Source organism: Acomys minous, assembly GCF_964271855.1.
Source record: "Acomys minous genome assembly, chromosome: 7".
Lineage (NCBI taxonomy): Eukaryota > Metazoa > Chordata > Mammalia > Rodentia > Muridae > Acomys > Acomys minous.
In genome coordinates, this window is record NC_140488.1 from 8,776,418 (window position 1) to 8,793,667 (window position 17,250).

At 45.9% G+C, this 17,250-nt stretch overlaps 1 long non-coding RNA gene across 2 annotated transcripts in view; it reads left to right on the plus strand.

Moving 5' to 3' along the window:
* The window catches only part of LOC311601337, a 31,747-nt gene extending 19,907 nt beyond the window's left edge, over positions 1 to 11,840 (plus strand). The window contains exons 2-6 of one of the 2 annotated variants that reach the window (XR_014780528.1): positions 6,053 to 6,080; positions 8,073 to 8,152; positions 10,548 to 10,662; positions 10,760 to 10,824; positions 11,308 to 11,840. This is a non-coding gene — a long non-coding RNA (uncharacterized lncRNA). Of the gene's footprint in view, positions 1 to 3,535; positions 3,722 to 6,052; positions 6,081 to 8,072; positions 8,153 to 10,547; positions 10,663 to 10,759; positions 10,825 to 11,307 lie in introns of those variants that run through there. The other variant, XR_014780529.1, reaches the window with a different exon arrangement.
* The last annotated feature ends 5,410 nt before the right edge of the window (positions 11,841 to 17,250 follow it).

Here is a 17,250-nt window from a genome sequence, read left to right on the forward strand (position 1 = left end):
ATGGGAGGATACAAAGGATGGGTTAACCATTGAGATGTAACAAAAATAAATTAATTAAAGAAAAAAATAAATAGCTGGGTGGGAGCCAGCCTTCCTTGCTGGGGAAACCTCTCCACAGAGCTCTTGCACTGCAGAAGGACTGAGGGCTATCCCTGTTCACCACACATTTGCCGGGGCATAGGTGTCGACTCAGTGCCTGGCCCTGGACTTGGCACCTTGACCCCTGGATTCTGTTCATACACTACATGGGTCTGGGCTGAAATAATGACATGAGGAAGCACGTATGATGTGTGTGGGGGGGGGGCACAGACACTAAGTGCTGTTTATCTGTGCAATCCACACTGTAGCAGGAGACCCTTAGCATACAGGGCATTTCCTTGCAGTTCTCCATTTCCCTAAACATTGAGATACTTAGGGCCATGTCAGGAAGGTCAGGGGGCACAGCAGGAGGGAGGTCCTCTTTACCATCCCCTTCATGAGAGCATGACAGTCTGGATGGGTCTGGGAACAGCATGGAGAGAGTTGTTTTGCGAACAAATTGTGGCTCAATGTTGCCTTGCCTTTAGAGTCTGTCTGCACTGTGAGAGTGAGCTGACAGGGCCTTTACTTAGCTGCCTTCTCAGCACCATTCCACCCCGGCTCCTCTGAGCCCACAGTGGTCACACTGTCCTCCACAAGTGAGGAGAAGTCCATTTTGGAATATATGCTCCTCCTCTCTCCTAGGTATGGGCTTCTAGTACGGGTTTTGGGGTCTGAAACTTGGTTCTGGTGACTAAGCTGCAGCCTGGTGAGTACCAAGTGAACTTCCAGCTCCACACAACCTCATAGGCTGCTGAGATTTCTGGGCACAGCAAACACAGCCTGATGAGGAGAAGCTTCGGACCCAAAGACAGAGACCTGCCCTCTTCACTCTTCTGTACAGCTAAGAGGAGCCAGAATGCAGTTAGTCACATCACAACAATTAGATGGGGCGAGGCTGTACATTTCTGGCCACGTGTTTCTGAGTCAGGGCTCCTGGGGACCTACCTTCTAGGAATTGGGTCAGAACAAAAGGGCTAGTGCACAGCAGAATTTTAGCAGATCCATTGTATCTATCCGGAATGTGGAATGACAGCAGCTAATCTGTGAAGCTGCCTTTGGTCAGTGATCATTATCTCAAGAGTCTTTGTGTTATGGTTTTGAAGGTTTCTCAGAGCCTTTGCATAAACCCAGTGCTCTGACCTGTCTGGCAACCCAGGAAGTCTCATATGCCTGAGGTGATGGCTCTTTCCAGATAGCCACTAGATCAGATAGGAACTTTGGGTGTGTGTAAATTGACTCTCAAAAAATGCCTTTTCTTATTTAAAGACAGGGTTTCTATGTGTTAGGCCTGGTTGTCCTGGAACTTACTCTGTAGACCAGGCCGGCCTTGACCTCACAGAGTTCCACCTGCTTTGGCCTTCCCTGAGTGAGTGCTGAGATTAAAGGCACTGGTACCTTTTTCATGTAACAATAAAAAGAGATTTTAGGGCCAGGTGTCATGGTGCAAGCCTGTGATCTCAGAACTAAGGGAGACAGAGGCAGGCAGATCTAGGTGAGTTCAAGGTCACCCAGGTCTAAAATGTGAGTCTAGGACAGACAAGCGTAAACACAGGAAACTTATCTTCGGAAAAAAAGAAGGAAGGAAGGAATGAAGAAAGAGAGAGAGAACGAGAGAGAGAACGAGAGAGAGAGAGAGAGAGAGAGAGAGAGAGAGAGAGAGAGAAGAGAAAGAAAGAAACCTTATCTATAAAAGAAAACAAAGATTGCTTTATCCAGGTAAAATTTGATAATCAAAAAATAAGTCATTCAATGAGATCCCAGAAACCATGCTTAGTAATCCTTCCTGTGTGTTTTCTGTAACTAACTAACTTTTAAGAAGACATTTGTTATACCGAAGTAACCAGGAAGCCAGCATCAGCTTTGCTGTGCTCATAGGCATCAGATACAGATATCTGCCCATTTTCCCTGACAGAAAGGAAGTGGTTCCTTTTGGTGAAGGGGAACTAGATGTCTTTGGACCTAACAGCCCAGAATTTGTTGCCCAAAAGGTGCAGCATGGTGTCTTCTGTAAATGCTTCTCAGCTGAAGTTAGGGTTGGTACTGGAGGCAGTGACCTCAGAGTGAGTCAGCAGGCAGGACAATCAGAGGACTGACTGTCTCTATGCTGATGTCAACTCACACAGTTGTGACACCTGAATAGGGCAAGGGGACACTCCCTCCTCTGTGTTCCCTGAGGCTAGGCCACTTCTGTTGGCTAGACCTTGTGGGGCCTTTCTCTAGAAGCCTCCATCCTATCCAGTAAGTGCCACTTCCCCTCCCTGACACCAGACTCTCAAACTGCACAGACAGGCACCAGAGCACCAAACCCCAGGTTTGCATGGCCTGTCCTTAAGCAAAACCCCACTGCCAGGCATGTTGTTGAGAAGCAGCAGAGCATCAATGTCAGTGGAGTTTCAGGGCACACAGGACATTTGACCTGGGCCTCCTCACTGAGCTCACAGCCTAATGGCAAGAAGGGGAGGGCCCAGGAGGAGCAGCACAGAGCTTGCCACCTGCCTGCCTCCACACTCAGGAGGAAGGAGGAAGAGTGGGTGGCAGGAGGTGGGGCTGGCCTAGCACTGCTTGAGACCCTCCAGGAGGGAGAACACAGCCACAGGAGGGCAAAGGGCACAAACTCTGCTACACAGTTTCCTTATTTCCTTCTCTTAGAGTGGATTCCAAGGCTTTCCTTCTTAGGGTCCCATTCTGGGCTCAGCCTTGTGGTCACCAGGCAGCACAGGCCTCCAGCTCACAGTGTCCTGGCCATGCATCCAGGTTCAGGCCGAAAGACCCCCACCCCAGGTGAGGGGATGCACAGCAACACAGAGTACCATTGGTCAGGCCTGCGCCAGCTGCTCCTGTAAAACTGTTGAGGGAAGTTTACAGCCATCCACTCAGCTGCCTTTGTCCAGCCCCTAACACATATTTTCTTTTTTTTTCTTTTCTCTTTTCTCTTTCTTTTCTTTTCTATTTTTCCAAGGACAGGGTTTCTCTGTGTATCCTTGACTGTGCTGGACTTGCTCTGAATACAAGCCTGGCCTTGAACTCATTTTTCTCCCTGCCTCTGCTTCCCAAGGGGTGGGATTAAAGGCTTGGTCTTCTGCAGACATGAAGTCTATGAGATCATTACAGCAGGCTGCTCTAACCATAGGGACTCTATTGGATCAGGCTCAGCCTGACAACCTCTAAAGAGGGCAGGGCCGTGGGTCCATAACAGCAGGCCTGAAGGAAGTCAAAAAAGAGTGTCAGGGGATGGGCCAGGGCTGAATGGAGAAGGAGTCTATGAGAAAACTTGGAAGTAAGGATAGGGTGCCCTGCAGCAGGAGAACTGGTGCTGGTGTGTGTGTGTGGGTGGGGCTCTGACTGCTGAGGTCAATAGTGGTGGGCGGGGCTTGTATGCTAGGGTGGAAGGGTGGGTGGATCTGGACCTAGTAAGAGCTAGAGAAGGAAACTTTGTGCTATGTAGAATCCCTTGAGAACAGGTCCCGGAAGGGTTGGGGGAGGGGCGGTGTTCAGGAGTGCTTAGAGCTGAGGCAGGGAGGTAGACAGACTCAGGCAGGGTTGTGAGGGCCAAATGGGGTGTGAGGGACCGTCCTGATTACTAGGGAAGCAGGAGGTGGTGAAGTGTTGGGGGCGTGGCTATGGATCCTGCAGTGTGGAGGTAAGGGGCTGCCAGGGTGGGAGGCTAGGTGATCTCATACAAAATTGGGCTGGGCTCTGGATGTTGACCTGAGAAGAGGCAGGGTCACCCTAAGAGCAGGACAGGGCTGTGTAGGTATATACTAGTGTGAGGTTGTGAGAGCTGACTGAAAAGTGGTGGGCTGAGCTCTCTTGTTGATGCAGGGCTTGGTTGAGGTCTGGCTTTTAGCTTAGTCCTGGATTGTGTCAGTTTAACTTTTGATACCTACTGAGTGTTGTCTGGACCTGCCGAAGGAGAAGAGTGTCCAAGGGCTGTTTCTGCTGTGGCAGTTGTTGTGGGCTGGGCTGTGTGAGTGGTGAGATAAGTGAGCAGGGAATGCAGGGCAGCAGGCCAAGGCTATGATGTGAGTGGTCACTTTCTGAGGAGGGGGCAGAAGGCTGAATCCTCACTTGACCTTCATTTGGCAGAGAACACCTGTAGCAGTGGGGCACTGTGACCTGCTGAGATAGAGTAGTGGGTGGGGGCTGTGCTTGCAAAGGTCAGGGAAGGGCAGTGGGTTTCAACCTTCCTAATGCTGTCACTCTTTAACACGGCCCCTCATGTGTTTCCTTGCTATTTTACAACTGGAATTTTGCCACGGTTACAAATGGAACCACAACATACATAGCTGGTATGTGGGTCACGACCCACGGGTTGAGAATCCTGTCTGTGGCGGGAAGTATTGTACATTCTCAGGAAGAAGCTGTGAGTGCTGAGTGAAGGGGCTGTAGATGTGTGTCTGGGGGGCCGGGACAGAAGCTGTCTCTGCTGGGGTAGCTTGTGCTGGAGGTGTTGTGAGTGGGGCTGTGATGACTTAGGTAGTAGTGGTAGGCGGGGCTTGATGCTTAGGTGCAGCTGAGGCTGATGATGTAGGCATAGTGGGCAGAGCTTGCAAGCCAAGGTAGGAGACTTGAGCAGTGACAGGTCTGCCTTCTGTCTTGCCAGTTGATGGACACGTTGAGGGCTGGGTGAAGTGTAAAGTGTTGACAAAACTACTGAATGCAGTGGAGAAGAGGGAGCCTGTTTGTGTGGGCTGCAGCAACTCTTGTGGGTGGGGCTGTGAGTGCTTTCCTAGGTGGGCTGCATTTGGACTGCATATTCCCAGGAAGGGCCAATCATCTTACCTATTTCCTTTTTGGAAGGAATATTAAGTGTTCACAAGTCCAGCTCTGGTTACCTTAAATAGGCGTATTTGGTGTTTTTAACAATGTCATGCCCAAATTTTGAGAGACTCTCTCAACAGATCACCCAAGAGCCGAGTCCAAATGCAGTGGCAAGGATGTCTTTATACTGCAGGGTCGATCCCAGGACACACCTCCAATGCGCTGACGCAGCAGGTGCAGGGAAGTGGACTGGAGTCTCAATTGAGAGGGTTTATTAAATATAGATTTTAAACAAAGAAATGGGTTCTACAGTATATGATTGGATGACATCTGGGCAGAAAAGCTGCAAGCAGAGAGTTACAAGACTTAGAGTTTCATTGTTGGGTAATAGGTGTAGGGGCAAGTTGGCCTATAGAAAAGATTGGCTGAGGCAGTCATGGGGCCATTAGGAACTTGGCCTTGGCCTCTCCTAATTGGTTGTTGCTATGTGCCAGACCACCTGCTACTCAGCTTGACCAGCAGAGAGTATATTTGGACTTTCCCAAGGTAAGCTGATTTGTTGCCAGCGAAGATTTTTTTTCTGTTCAGGCTAGTTTGTGCTTAGTCTGGAATCTGGGTTCAGCCCTTGGCTAGGTTGAACACAAAATGAGTTTCCTTAGCAAAATGGAGTCTCTTTTTAAAAAGGGAGTTTGTTTGGTCCTTACAAACAAGATAGTTTAGACTGAGGGTCTTATTTTACATTTTAACCCATTTGTGTGTGTCTGCAGATGCAGGCAGATACCCTGAAAAGCTTATTCAGTATTTGTCATATAATCCATTCAGTTGTAGAATAATATAGTTATCTGTATCCTAGATGGCATTAAACAGAAAACTATAAAAACCCAACATCTACAGGAACTTAGAAAATGCTAACATCAGGTTGTTTCAGTTTTCTTTAGGGATATTTTAAGGATATTCAATACGACTACAAACCATGGCTCAGAGACCCTGAGTTCAATTTCCAACAACTAACCATGTGGTTCACAACCATCTATAGTGAGATCTGGTGCCCTCATTTGGCTTGTAGGCACACATGCTGTCTAAATAATAAATACATCTTTAAAATAATTTTTTCTTTAAGATCCTAATGAATGGCTTATAGTTTAGCCCTTTGAGTTCACACAGTGTCTTTTCTTAGGCTGTTTAACTTTGTTTTCTGTCTTTGTCCTAGTGTCAGATGGTCTCCTGACCCAGGACTGGTATGTTGGAGGAAATTTTAAAACAAGCATGCTTGGGTTGGGAGACAGGGTGTCTAATCCAACTCCATAGCTAGCTCTTTAATAGAGTAGTACAGCATGAAGCAATAGAATTTCAACCAAATTTAGTGAAAAGTGATGGGGAAGAATATGCCATTCTCACCAAACAAAAAGTCTACCAAGAGGGCATTCCAATTCAGAACATCTTGGACCAATATACAAGGGCACTCAGATTTATTAAAAAATATATTTAAAAAATCCAAAACAAACTTGTTATTAAAGGTAAAAGCACAGAACGACGCAGACACCTCAATTGTGGGAGAATTCAGTGCCCCATTCTATCCAATGGACAGATCACTGAGGCAGAAACATAATAGAGAAACAATGAAACCAACAGATGGAATGAATCCAATGGACCCAATGGTTATCTACAGAACTTTTCACCCAACACAAAAGAGTACTCTCTCTTCTGTGTGCCACATGGAACCTTCTCGAAAATTGGCAGTATATAGTCAGGCACAAAGCAATCCGTATACAAAAAATTGAAATTACCCATTCTGTTTTCCCAGATCACCATGGATTAAGATGATCTCAACAACAGAAATAACAAAAACCCTACAATGAAAAAGAAAATAAAGACTTTCTAAAATCAATGAAAATGAAGGTACAACATACCCAAGCTTATGGGACACAATGAAAGCAGTACTAAGAGGAAAGTTTGTAGTACTAAGCGCCTTCATATAGAAATTGGGGAGATTGCACAGTAGCCACTTAACAGCTCCTCTGGAAGCTTCCACAACAAAAGAGGCTGACACACCCAAGAGGAGTAGATGGCTGCAAATAATCAAACTCAAGCTGAAGTCAACCATTTAGAAACAGAGGACAAGATGAAAAGTGAACAGAAGCAAAAAGAAGTTCTTTAAGAGGAAGAATGAAGGGAATCAAGGGGCAGTCCTTTCAGAAAGTCAACAAGATAGACAAAAGACACATATTTAGTAAAACTAACTAAAAGGCAGAGAGAAAATTCCCAAATCAACAAAATCAGAAAGGAAAAACAGAACATAACAACAGACACTGGGGGGGGGGGCGACGAAGAAACAGTAGGTCTTACTTCAAAAAACTATTGTCTAAGAAATTGGAAAAATCTAAATGAAATGGACAATTTCCTTGGTAGGTTCCATTTACCAAATCTAAATCAAGATCAGGAAAACAAGTTAAATATCTCCATTACCCCTAAGGAAAAGAAGCAGTCATTGAATGTCTCCCAAACAGGGGGGAAAAGAGACTCAGGGCCAGATGATTTTAGCTCAGAATTCTACCAGACTTTTAAAGAAGAGCTAATACCAATACTCTTCAAACTATTGCACAAAATAGAAACAGAAGGAACATTGCCAAACTCACTCTATGGGGCTACTGTAATTCTGGTATCTAAAACACACAAAGACCCATCAAAGAAAAAGAATTTCAGGCCAATTTCCCTCATGAACATTGATGAAAAAAATACTCACAAACCGAATCCAAGAACACATGAAAGGTATCATTTGCTATGACCATGTAGGCTCCATCCCGGGAGTGCAGAGGTGGTTCAACATATAAAAGTCCATCAGCGTAATCCATCATATAAACAAACGGAAGGAAAAACAAAACATGATCATCTCATTAGATGCTAAAAATCATGTGGCAAAATCTAACACCACTTCTTGATAAAGGCCTTGGAAAGATCAGGGATAAAAGTTCTGATAAGCTGGAGCACTGACTACTTACTAATCAGTCCCAAGCCCAAGATTTTAATTTCCCTTGGGTGGTCTTCTTAATATAGACTAGAGGGTGCCTCTTATCATGCTAAAAACAAGTCTGTCCAATCTGTATACCAATTTTTCTGGACTGAGAAAAGAATGTCCACGCTTTTACTGGGTCTCAAAGGCATAAGCCTACCCCAGCTGTCTTATAGACACAACTTTAACTTTTGTCCCTAGTCTGTATTTGTCTCAGCAGGTTTTTACCTGGCTAACAGACTCCATCCAGAGCTGCTGAGAACTGGACCTGCTGGAAGTTGATGTAAACCAGTCAAACAGGTGTGACTACTCCCTGTCTCTTCAGCTGGATCAGCTAAACAGATGCTTTTGATAAGTGCCCCATTACCTAGCCTTTGACTAGCTTTTCAGCCTTTCTAGGCCCCAATAACAGTGCCCCTATTGTCACCAGGAAAAAAAGTGACAGAAGAGAATGACTTTGCCCATTGTCCCACTTTATAGGCTGAAATGCTAAGTCAAGGGCAACTTTCTGGCAGGAGGGACAAATGGCCACAAGGAAAAAAGCTCTTAATTCTGTTTAAACCAGTCAGGCTTTGTGCCCACCTCATATCAAGCAAAAAGTGGGTGCCATCTGGATAATGGTCATGAGAGCACAGTACCTGGCCAGACAACAGTCCAAGTCAGAGGAATACCTGTCCCTACATCAGGCCAACTGAGTGAATAAGTTTCAGGAAGACTCGTGATTGGGCCTTCAGGGCACCTGTCAGAGGGGGGGAATCAGAGACCAGAAGAACTAAAATTGGATTTCAGGATCACTGGGACAAAGGTTAAGAAATAGGCCCAAACGAGAGACCAGGCATGATAAGGCATATCTGAGCAGCTGAGGTAGAAAGAACCAGTCTGGCTGCAGGAGGGTAGGGAGGGTCCTGGCATCCTGTGTTTGGACAATGAGACTCTGTCAGTTCTTAGTTTGAATCTTGACACACTGACCTTTCCTCAGATGAGCTGGGTCAAGTTGCTCAACTTCATCCAGGAAAGAGGGCCAGGAGCTCAGACTGAGAGCCCTGCCCAAGGCTGTTTGTATAATAGCAGTCCTGGGAAGGCTTTTGGGAGTCCCTGCCTGTGGCCTGGCCTGGAGTTTCCTGAAATAGTCCCTGGACTTCTCACCTGGATATGTCCAGACTGGGAACTCATAAGCCTCACAGATGTCTCCAGCTCAGGTCAATTTCCTCCCCTCCATGAGATCTTAAACCCTCTCAGGAGAAGTGAGGTGGTGCTGTAACCCATCGACAACTGTGGGGACTGATCTTGAATGACGTCCACATGACCTAGCTATGCCTAGGTAAAACAGGGTTTCCTGAAATACACCTGATGTGCGTTCATCTTACTTGTTCTTCTTGACGTCTTCCCTTTCCACCAGAATGGGTCTGGCCAAAGACTCCCCTGCCCCACATTTCATCCTGAGGTACTTTAAGTAAGAAAGACACTTCCTGCCTTGCGAAGTGGACACAAGGACATAGATGAACTGTGCCACCTCATTTTTCTTAGCTTCAGATAGCCAAAGTCCTTGGGGGAAGGTTCAAACTTTGAATCTCCTTTACCCTACAAAGATGGCCCGAACTGCTGATAAGATTCAAATCCTAGCTACTGGTCATCACCACCCAGAGATACCTCACTCACCCTAACACAAGATGCCTAAGAGCGGCCACCCACAGCAGCTTCCACTTAGAGTTCCTCAGGAAACAGAATATGGGTATAACAGTATTGTTTTTTTAACATATCGGTATTGCCTGTAGGCCCCGATAGCAATCAATCAAGACACAGACACATGTTATATTTTAAAATCGCCTTAGTTAACCTGGGGCAGGGCAGATATCAATCCTCTAAACTACCTCCCATGGTGGGGCAGGCATGGGATCCCTGCCTCACTCCCATGCCGTCTGCTTCCAACAACTTCTATCAAGCTACCTTCATCCTGTGCCTTTACGTAAGGGACACTACATCTGGGGGCTGAGGGGCTCCAGGTCCCTAGGGCTTGAGACCATTTAGTGGAATTCTTGGACCTTTATGTAAGGGACTCTACTTCTGGGGACTGAAGGGCTCTGGGTACCTAGGGCTTAAGGCCATTTTGTCAGGTTCCTGGGCCATTAGGTAAGGGACACTACTTCCAGGGACCAATGGCCTCCGGGTCCCTAGGGCTCGAGACTATTTTGTGAAGTGTCTGTATCTTTATGTAAGGGACTCAACTTCTGGTTACTGAGGACTCCACATCCCTAGGGCTCGAGGCTATTTTGTGAAGTGTCTGAACCTTTAGGCAAGGGACACTCTATCTGGGGACAGAGCTTCTCTTGGTTCCCAGTGTTTGAAGCCATTTTGTCAGGTTTCTGGAATGGAGAGTGTCAATCAGGTGTTTCTGATTCCAGGCCCTTAAGGGGAAGTGTGTTGCTAAAGCTGGGTTTCAAGTATTCTTGAACTGGGTGTAAGGGGCCACTCAGAGCCATTTTCTGTTGCCATACTTTGTTGTTTGCATACACGGCCTTATAGCTTTCAAAACAGTCGTTAAATTCCTGGAAGAACGACAGATAGACATAGCATTCTAAATTTCTGCAATGGTTTTGGGGGTGAGCTCCTGGGAGTGGATAGGCTAGTCTTCAGAATCTGCAGGAAAATGCAGGGTCCTGCCATTTTGACTTTTTTATTTTCTCGTTTTTTCAAGACACGGTCTCTCAGTATAGCCTTGGCTGTCCTTGACTCACTTTGTGGACCAGAATGACCTCGAATTCACAACAATCGACCAGCCTTTTCTTCCTGTATGCTGGGTCTAAAGGCAAGTGCCACCAAGGCAGAAACCCTTTTGGCTCTTGAATCGTCTCTGCCAGGCATTTCCAGAGCTGATTCATCTTGACTTCTCTCTCCTCTCTCAGGAAGAGAAGCCTTTGGAGCATGGGGTACCATTGGAGGCAAGAGGGAGCCAGGTGTGTTTGACAGAGGAGGTAGGTATTGTCAACCAGGTAAGCTGTCATGGTCATTAATGAATATGTGAGAAGGCCCTGTCTCCCAGAGAGAGGACTGCATAAAACATGCATGGCTCTGTGCTGGTGCCTAGGGAACCCTGAGTGGGAGCTGCCACTCTTGCCATGGAAAACTGGTTTTCCCATAAGGGGAGCTAAGATGCACTTTGGATGGACTTTGGAAACTCCTAACAGAGCAGAGAGGAGGCCAGGCCAGGTGGCCATCACTGCAGATTCCACCACAGGGTCTGATAATCTGTGCCCCAGGCTCAGCCATCATGACAGGGTACAGTATTGCCAGGTGTGGGAGTGTGTCACAGTGAGAATCCTTGCACTCAGAGGCACATGCAGGACCAGAGTCCTTTGGGCATAGGGCACCCCCCAGGCAAAACCCTGCAACAGGTTTTGAGAGCTGCCCAGGCTACAGCTGTCAGACTCAACACACCCTTTCACTTCCCCCCACAGGCCTGTGAGTCTTCATCCCTCTGAGCTGCAACAAGTCCATTCCTGTGTTCCCAAGGATATCAGCATGGATCCAACTGACAGCAGACACACAGCAAACCTCCCAGACAGCTCTCAGTCCCAAAGCAGGGCAAGGGGCCTGGAGCGTGCCCACGTCCCAGGAGCCCAGGCAGGCAAGGTGGAGGCTACTGCCACCCACTCATGGCATCCATCTCTTGGCGATATGCTGGGCTCTCCCCAGTGGCCTCAGAGAGCCTCCTCTGCTAACTATGTCAGTAGGGCATCATCTGTTGAGTCTTCTGTCAGCCAAGCTACAGAACTGGCTGACCCACACTATCCCTCACAAGGTGTCCTCAACAGAAAGATGGTTGATGTGGTTCATTTCCTTCTCCTCAAGTACACTAGGAAGCAGCTGACATCTAAGGCTCAGATTCTGTACATAGTACTCCGCAGTTACGAGGAATACTACCCTGCCATCTTTTCTAAGGCCTCTGATTATTTGAGGCTGCTCTTAGGCCTGGAGATAGTGGAAAGAAACGCCCTTGACCACATCTACTCTGTTGGCCTTGCCCTTGGGATCACCTACCATGACACTCAGCATGGTTTTCCAGGCATACCCAAGACAGGCCTGCTACTAATCGTGCTGTGCATCATCTTCATAGAGGACAACTGTGCTAGTGAGCAGGCCTTGTGGCGCGTACTGAACAACATGGGGGTGTATGCGGTCATTGAGCATTTCATGTACGGGGAGCCCATATGTCTCATCATGGAGCATTTTGTGCAGGAAGGGTACCTGGAATACAGGCAGGTGCCTGACAGCGATCCTCCTTCCTATGAGTTCCTGTGGGGCCCAAGGGCCCGTGCCGAAACCACCAAGATGAAACTACTGAAGTCTTTTGCCAGCATAGTTAGGCAAGGTGCCAGAGCCTACCTCTTTAGATATGCAGAGGCTCTGATAGAGGAGCTACAGAGGGCCTAGGCCAGGATCACCCAGCACATGGTACTATTGCTCTGAGCAGCACACATCCTCTTGCAAGGTCAATTGCCATCTAATATCAGGACAGGCAGAATCAGTCATCTAAGTACCATACCATTATTTGAGAGCTTGTGGGAGGAGATGTACACCATTTTATTCTTCATGTTCTGTCTGGGCAGCTTGGGGTTTTCTTGTTGTTTACAAAATGTTGCTACCTTTACTACAAGGTTCTTTCGCTAGAGATAAAGTTGCAGATGACATTGGTGAATATCTATTAGTATCTCTGAGCTTACTATGTCATAAAACAAGGATGCATTCCAGATCACTGTAACCTGTGACAAGACATCATAGCATTCGAATTGGTATTTTCTCAGCAATGGGAATAATCTTATCACTAATATTCAAATAATTAATGTCTTTATAAAAATGTTTTCTCAACCTTAGTCACTACTACAATAAAAACAGAGAATAAAACTAATTTTTGATAGCCACATTACTTATAGTCCCTCATTCTTCTGATTAAAGTAAAAACTAAATTATAAGTAAAATAAATAAAATCCCTCCCCCTCTCCCAAACCCCCATTGTCAGCAGTGCAAAACAAGAAGACAGACATTAACTGTTCTCCTTTGCTTCTCTGTTGTAAAAAAAAAATACTGACCAAAATCACTTAGGTGGAGGAAAGATCACTTGACTTACAGGTTAGAGTCCTGAAGGCAGGAACGGAAGCCGAGACCACAGGTGAATGATGCTTCCTGGCTGCTTGCTTGCACAGCTCATAACTACCTGCCTAGATGGTGGTAGGACCCAACAGCCAGCTGGTTCCCCCTATATCAATTATCAAGGAAGAATATTCTTCATAGACATGACCACATGTCAATCTGATTGAGACAAAGCCTCGACGTTGATCCCCTCTTCCCAGGTATGTTTAGGATTGTGTCAAGTTGACCAAAACAATGTTCACATTGCCTGTCGACTGCTAAAAGTAAGAGCAACAGCAGCCCTATTAGGAACACAGTAGGAAGAGGTGCTAGTAGACTAAAAGTAAACAACTCTGAGCAGTCTCATTGGCTGAGGGACATGGCAGGGAGGAGTCAGGGAAGTGCTTTGCCTCAGTGGCTGGACACATGCACAGCATGTACAGTGCTGTCTTTGATATCCCCAGCAGTTCAAAATACAAAGCCAAGACATGCAGAGGGGAACCCTGGCCTGGGACAGGGATCAGAGTTACAGCTGAACACACCACACCTACTGAATGGCTTACCTCAACCATCTGCCACGGATTCCTGATATATAAGGGAATCATGGGAAAGGGAGGCCTAGAACTCCTGACAGGACCTGTTCCACTTACATGGTCAGAAGGGCAGGGCTAACTTAACATTTTAGTTCTTTTATCTCCAATGAAATTTGCCCAACTGTAAGGAGGCACTGGGTGTCGGGTGTTGGTGAAAGATTGAATAATGACTTGAGTAGAAAAGCGCTGGGACCGAGGAAGGGAGAAAAGAGGGAGGGAGGGAGTAGAGGAGCTGGTTCGTGACTCATTTTGGAGCTTCTGTGTAGGAGAGAGTAATCTGCACCCACATTTTCAAGCATGTCCAAGAAGAGAGAGAGATAGGGAATTTTATTCCTGAAATTTCACCGTGGCTTATTAAGCTCCTCTGTGTCCTGCTGAACTCCATATTCTCTGGTCTGTCCTGGAGGAATGACAGCAACACCACCTGTACTAGTTTGCACAAGAATGAGCCTATAGTTTTACGGCCTGTATTGTCCTTGGCTGGTGCCTTAGTTTGACCCAGATCTAGCCAATGGTCAGAACATTCTCCACAGTTGAGTGGAGAGTGGGATATGACTTTCTCACATACTCTGGTGCCTCACCTTTGACCATGTCCCCTGGAGGGGGAGACCTGGCGACACTCAGAGGAAGGACAGCAGGTTACCAAGAAGAGACTTGATACCCTATGAGCATATAGAGGGGGAGTTAATCCCCCTCAGTCACAGTCATAGGGGAGGGGAATAAGGGGAAAATGGGAGGGAGGGAAGAATGGGAGGATACAAGGGATGGGATAACTATTGAGATGTAACAAGAATAAATTAATTTAAAAAAGGAAAAAAAAGAATGAGCCTATAGGCTCAAATATTGGAGTGCTTAGTCACCACGGAGTAGAATTCTTTTGATATAATTAGAAGGTTTGGGGGGAGTATGGCTTTGTTGGAGAAAGTGTGTCACTGGAGGTGAATTTTGAGGTTTCAAAAGCCCATGCCAGGCCCACCCAGTCTCTTTCTCTCTCTCTCTCTCTCTCTCTCTCTCTCTCTCTCTCTCTCTCTCTCTCTCTCTCTCTCTCTCTCTCTCTCTCTCTCTGTGCATGTGTGTGTATGTCCCTTTCTGCCTATGGATCAGGATATAGATCTCAACTACCGATGTATCCCCATGCCTGCTATGCCTACTGCCATGCTTCCTGATATTTTAATGGACTGACTGTAAGTCACCATCCCAGGCAGGCATAATGGTACACACCTTTAATCCCAGCACTTTGGAGGCACAAGCAAGTGGACCTCGTAAGTTCAACACTAGCCTGGTCTACAAAGCAAGTTCCAGGACAACCCCAACCACATACAGAGAAAGCTTGTCTCAAAGACCAAACGAAACCAAACCAAAACAGACACCATTCCCAAAAGACACCACCCCAGAGTTTTAGGGGCTAGAATAAAATCCTAATGGAGCTACCACTCATATACCTTTCACTATGGTTCCTCTCACTCAAGGCACTGTACCAGAGGTTTTTCATGCAAGACATGTGTTACAGCCATCCAAATGTCACACCCATTTCCAAGGTGAAGAGGCCTGAAGCTCCCAGTATTGGGAATTATTTCCCTGATTCCTGCCTAGTAATTGACAAGGCTGGGAGGATACCAGGGATCTGCATACTGTGGTCCAGGCTATTCTCTCTCCTTCCACACCAAGGTGTTGGTACTGGTATTCAAATGTAGGACCTTTCACAAGTGATTTGGCTTTGAGGGCAAAACTCTCATGAGGACTACTGTACCTATAAAAGAGACTCAAGAGACCTTGGCTGTTCTTGAATCTATGGAAGGCATAGTTAGGCCTAGTTATGTTTATTTTAATTCATTGTTTGATTAAGCTCTGTTTGATGGCATTTTCTTTTAAGAAATCAGAAGAGGGCCAAGTGTGGTGGAACAAATCTTTAGTCCCAACAATAGGAGGCAAAGTCAGGTTTAATCCTAGCACTCTGGAGGCAGAGGCAGGGAGACCTCTGAGTTTGAGACCAGAATATATAGAGTTCCAGATCAGCCAGGCTATATAGTGGAGACCCTGCCTCAAAACAAACAAACCACAAATAGAAGTCAGGATCACATTTTCAACATTTGCTTAGAAAAACCCTCAGGCTAATACCAAATTTGTCATTTAATAATGCCATCTTCCACAAAACCATAGGATACAAATCACCAAGTTATCATTGATTTATATTAAAATAGCCTGATTTTTATTTTCCAAAAGCATGTTCTCTACTTCTGAGACTTTACCAAAATGGCTTTCAACATTCCATTCATGTTATTATGTGCATTGTCTTAGATGATAGGATTTCAATAGATTTCTCTTCTTCATTTTATCAGAGTAACTTAAATTTCTATCTAAGAAAATATTTTTCTAGCATATACTTCATAACTCTTCTAGTTTTTTATACTCATCATCCAGTTCTAAAGCCAATTTCACTTTGTGTGTGTGTGTGTGTGTGTGTGTGTGTGTGTGTGTGTGTGTGTGTGTGTAGGGTTTTATCAGCATTGCCCTCCTGGTACCAAAATCTGTCTTATATCAGATTTCAATAACAAAACACCATACACTAAGTTAGATCCAAAGCAGGCCCCCAAAATGGCATTGCTGCCAACAATGTTCTAAGATGCCACCTTGGACATAACCCAGCCTGGACTCTGTCTGGGTAAACAGAAGGATTGTTATTGGGTAAACAGAACACTGAACTCAGCTTTCCTCAGTGATCTCTGGTGGATTTCTGTTTACCTGGAAAGCCACTACTTCACCCTCCTCCTCAATAATCAACCCAGAACATCTAGTTTCTAATTAGCCCAAACAGCCAAAACAGATCAAAGACCCCCCCCCCCCCCCCGCTAACCCCAAAGCTGCTCTGGCCCTCATGCCACTCTCCACCTGGCACTAGCTTCCCAATAGTACTGGCAAGGGTTTTCCTACTTGCAGCTGTCTGAGGCAGCTCAGCAGTTCGCATCCCAAATAAACTTTTTTGTTTTTACCCATGAAGCAGAAGCAGTCTAGTTTGGCGGTTTAACTGTGCCTCACTTACACATTAGATATTTAAATTACCAGATATTTACTATTTTTCCTTCCAATTCTGGGTGTTAAAAGTTCCTTGTCAATGGCTAATTGTATGAGTATCTGGTGAGGGCTCTTTTCATGGCTTGTAGTGATCACTTTGTTGCTATTAAGTACCCCAGTGGCTTTTTCTTAGTATACATGCATAATGAACTCTCTACTGACACTTCTTATAAAACATACTTCATTAAATAGGATCAAGGCCCCACATTTATAATCTCATTTAACCTTAATTACCTTTATAGAGGTCACATTCCCAACCGTAGCCCCATTAGAATATAAACCTTTAGTAAATGAACTTTGGGCTTGTCCTTTTCATCCTGTGCCCCTGGTGGCAGTGGCAGGTGATAACATCGCTAAGCACCCTGGGGGCAGGTTGCTTCTGTGCCAACATTCCTCCCTTTTCCTATAATTAAAAAATGAGGACATTGGGTTTCTTTTCATGTAAGGTAAGTTAAAGTATATAAATGTAGGTTCATTGGATGCAGCTCTTGGCTGCTATGTAAGAGGGAAAAGTGTGGGGCGAGGGGCAAAAAGCAAGAGCACCAAACTGTCTAGATTATGTGGGGAAGGCAAAGGAAAATCTCTACCCTGGAAAGTACAGAGTAG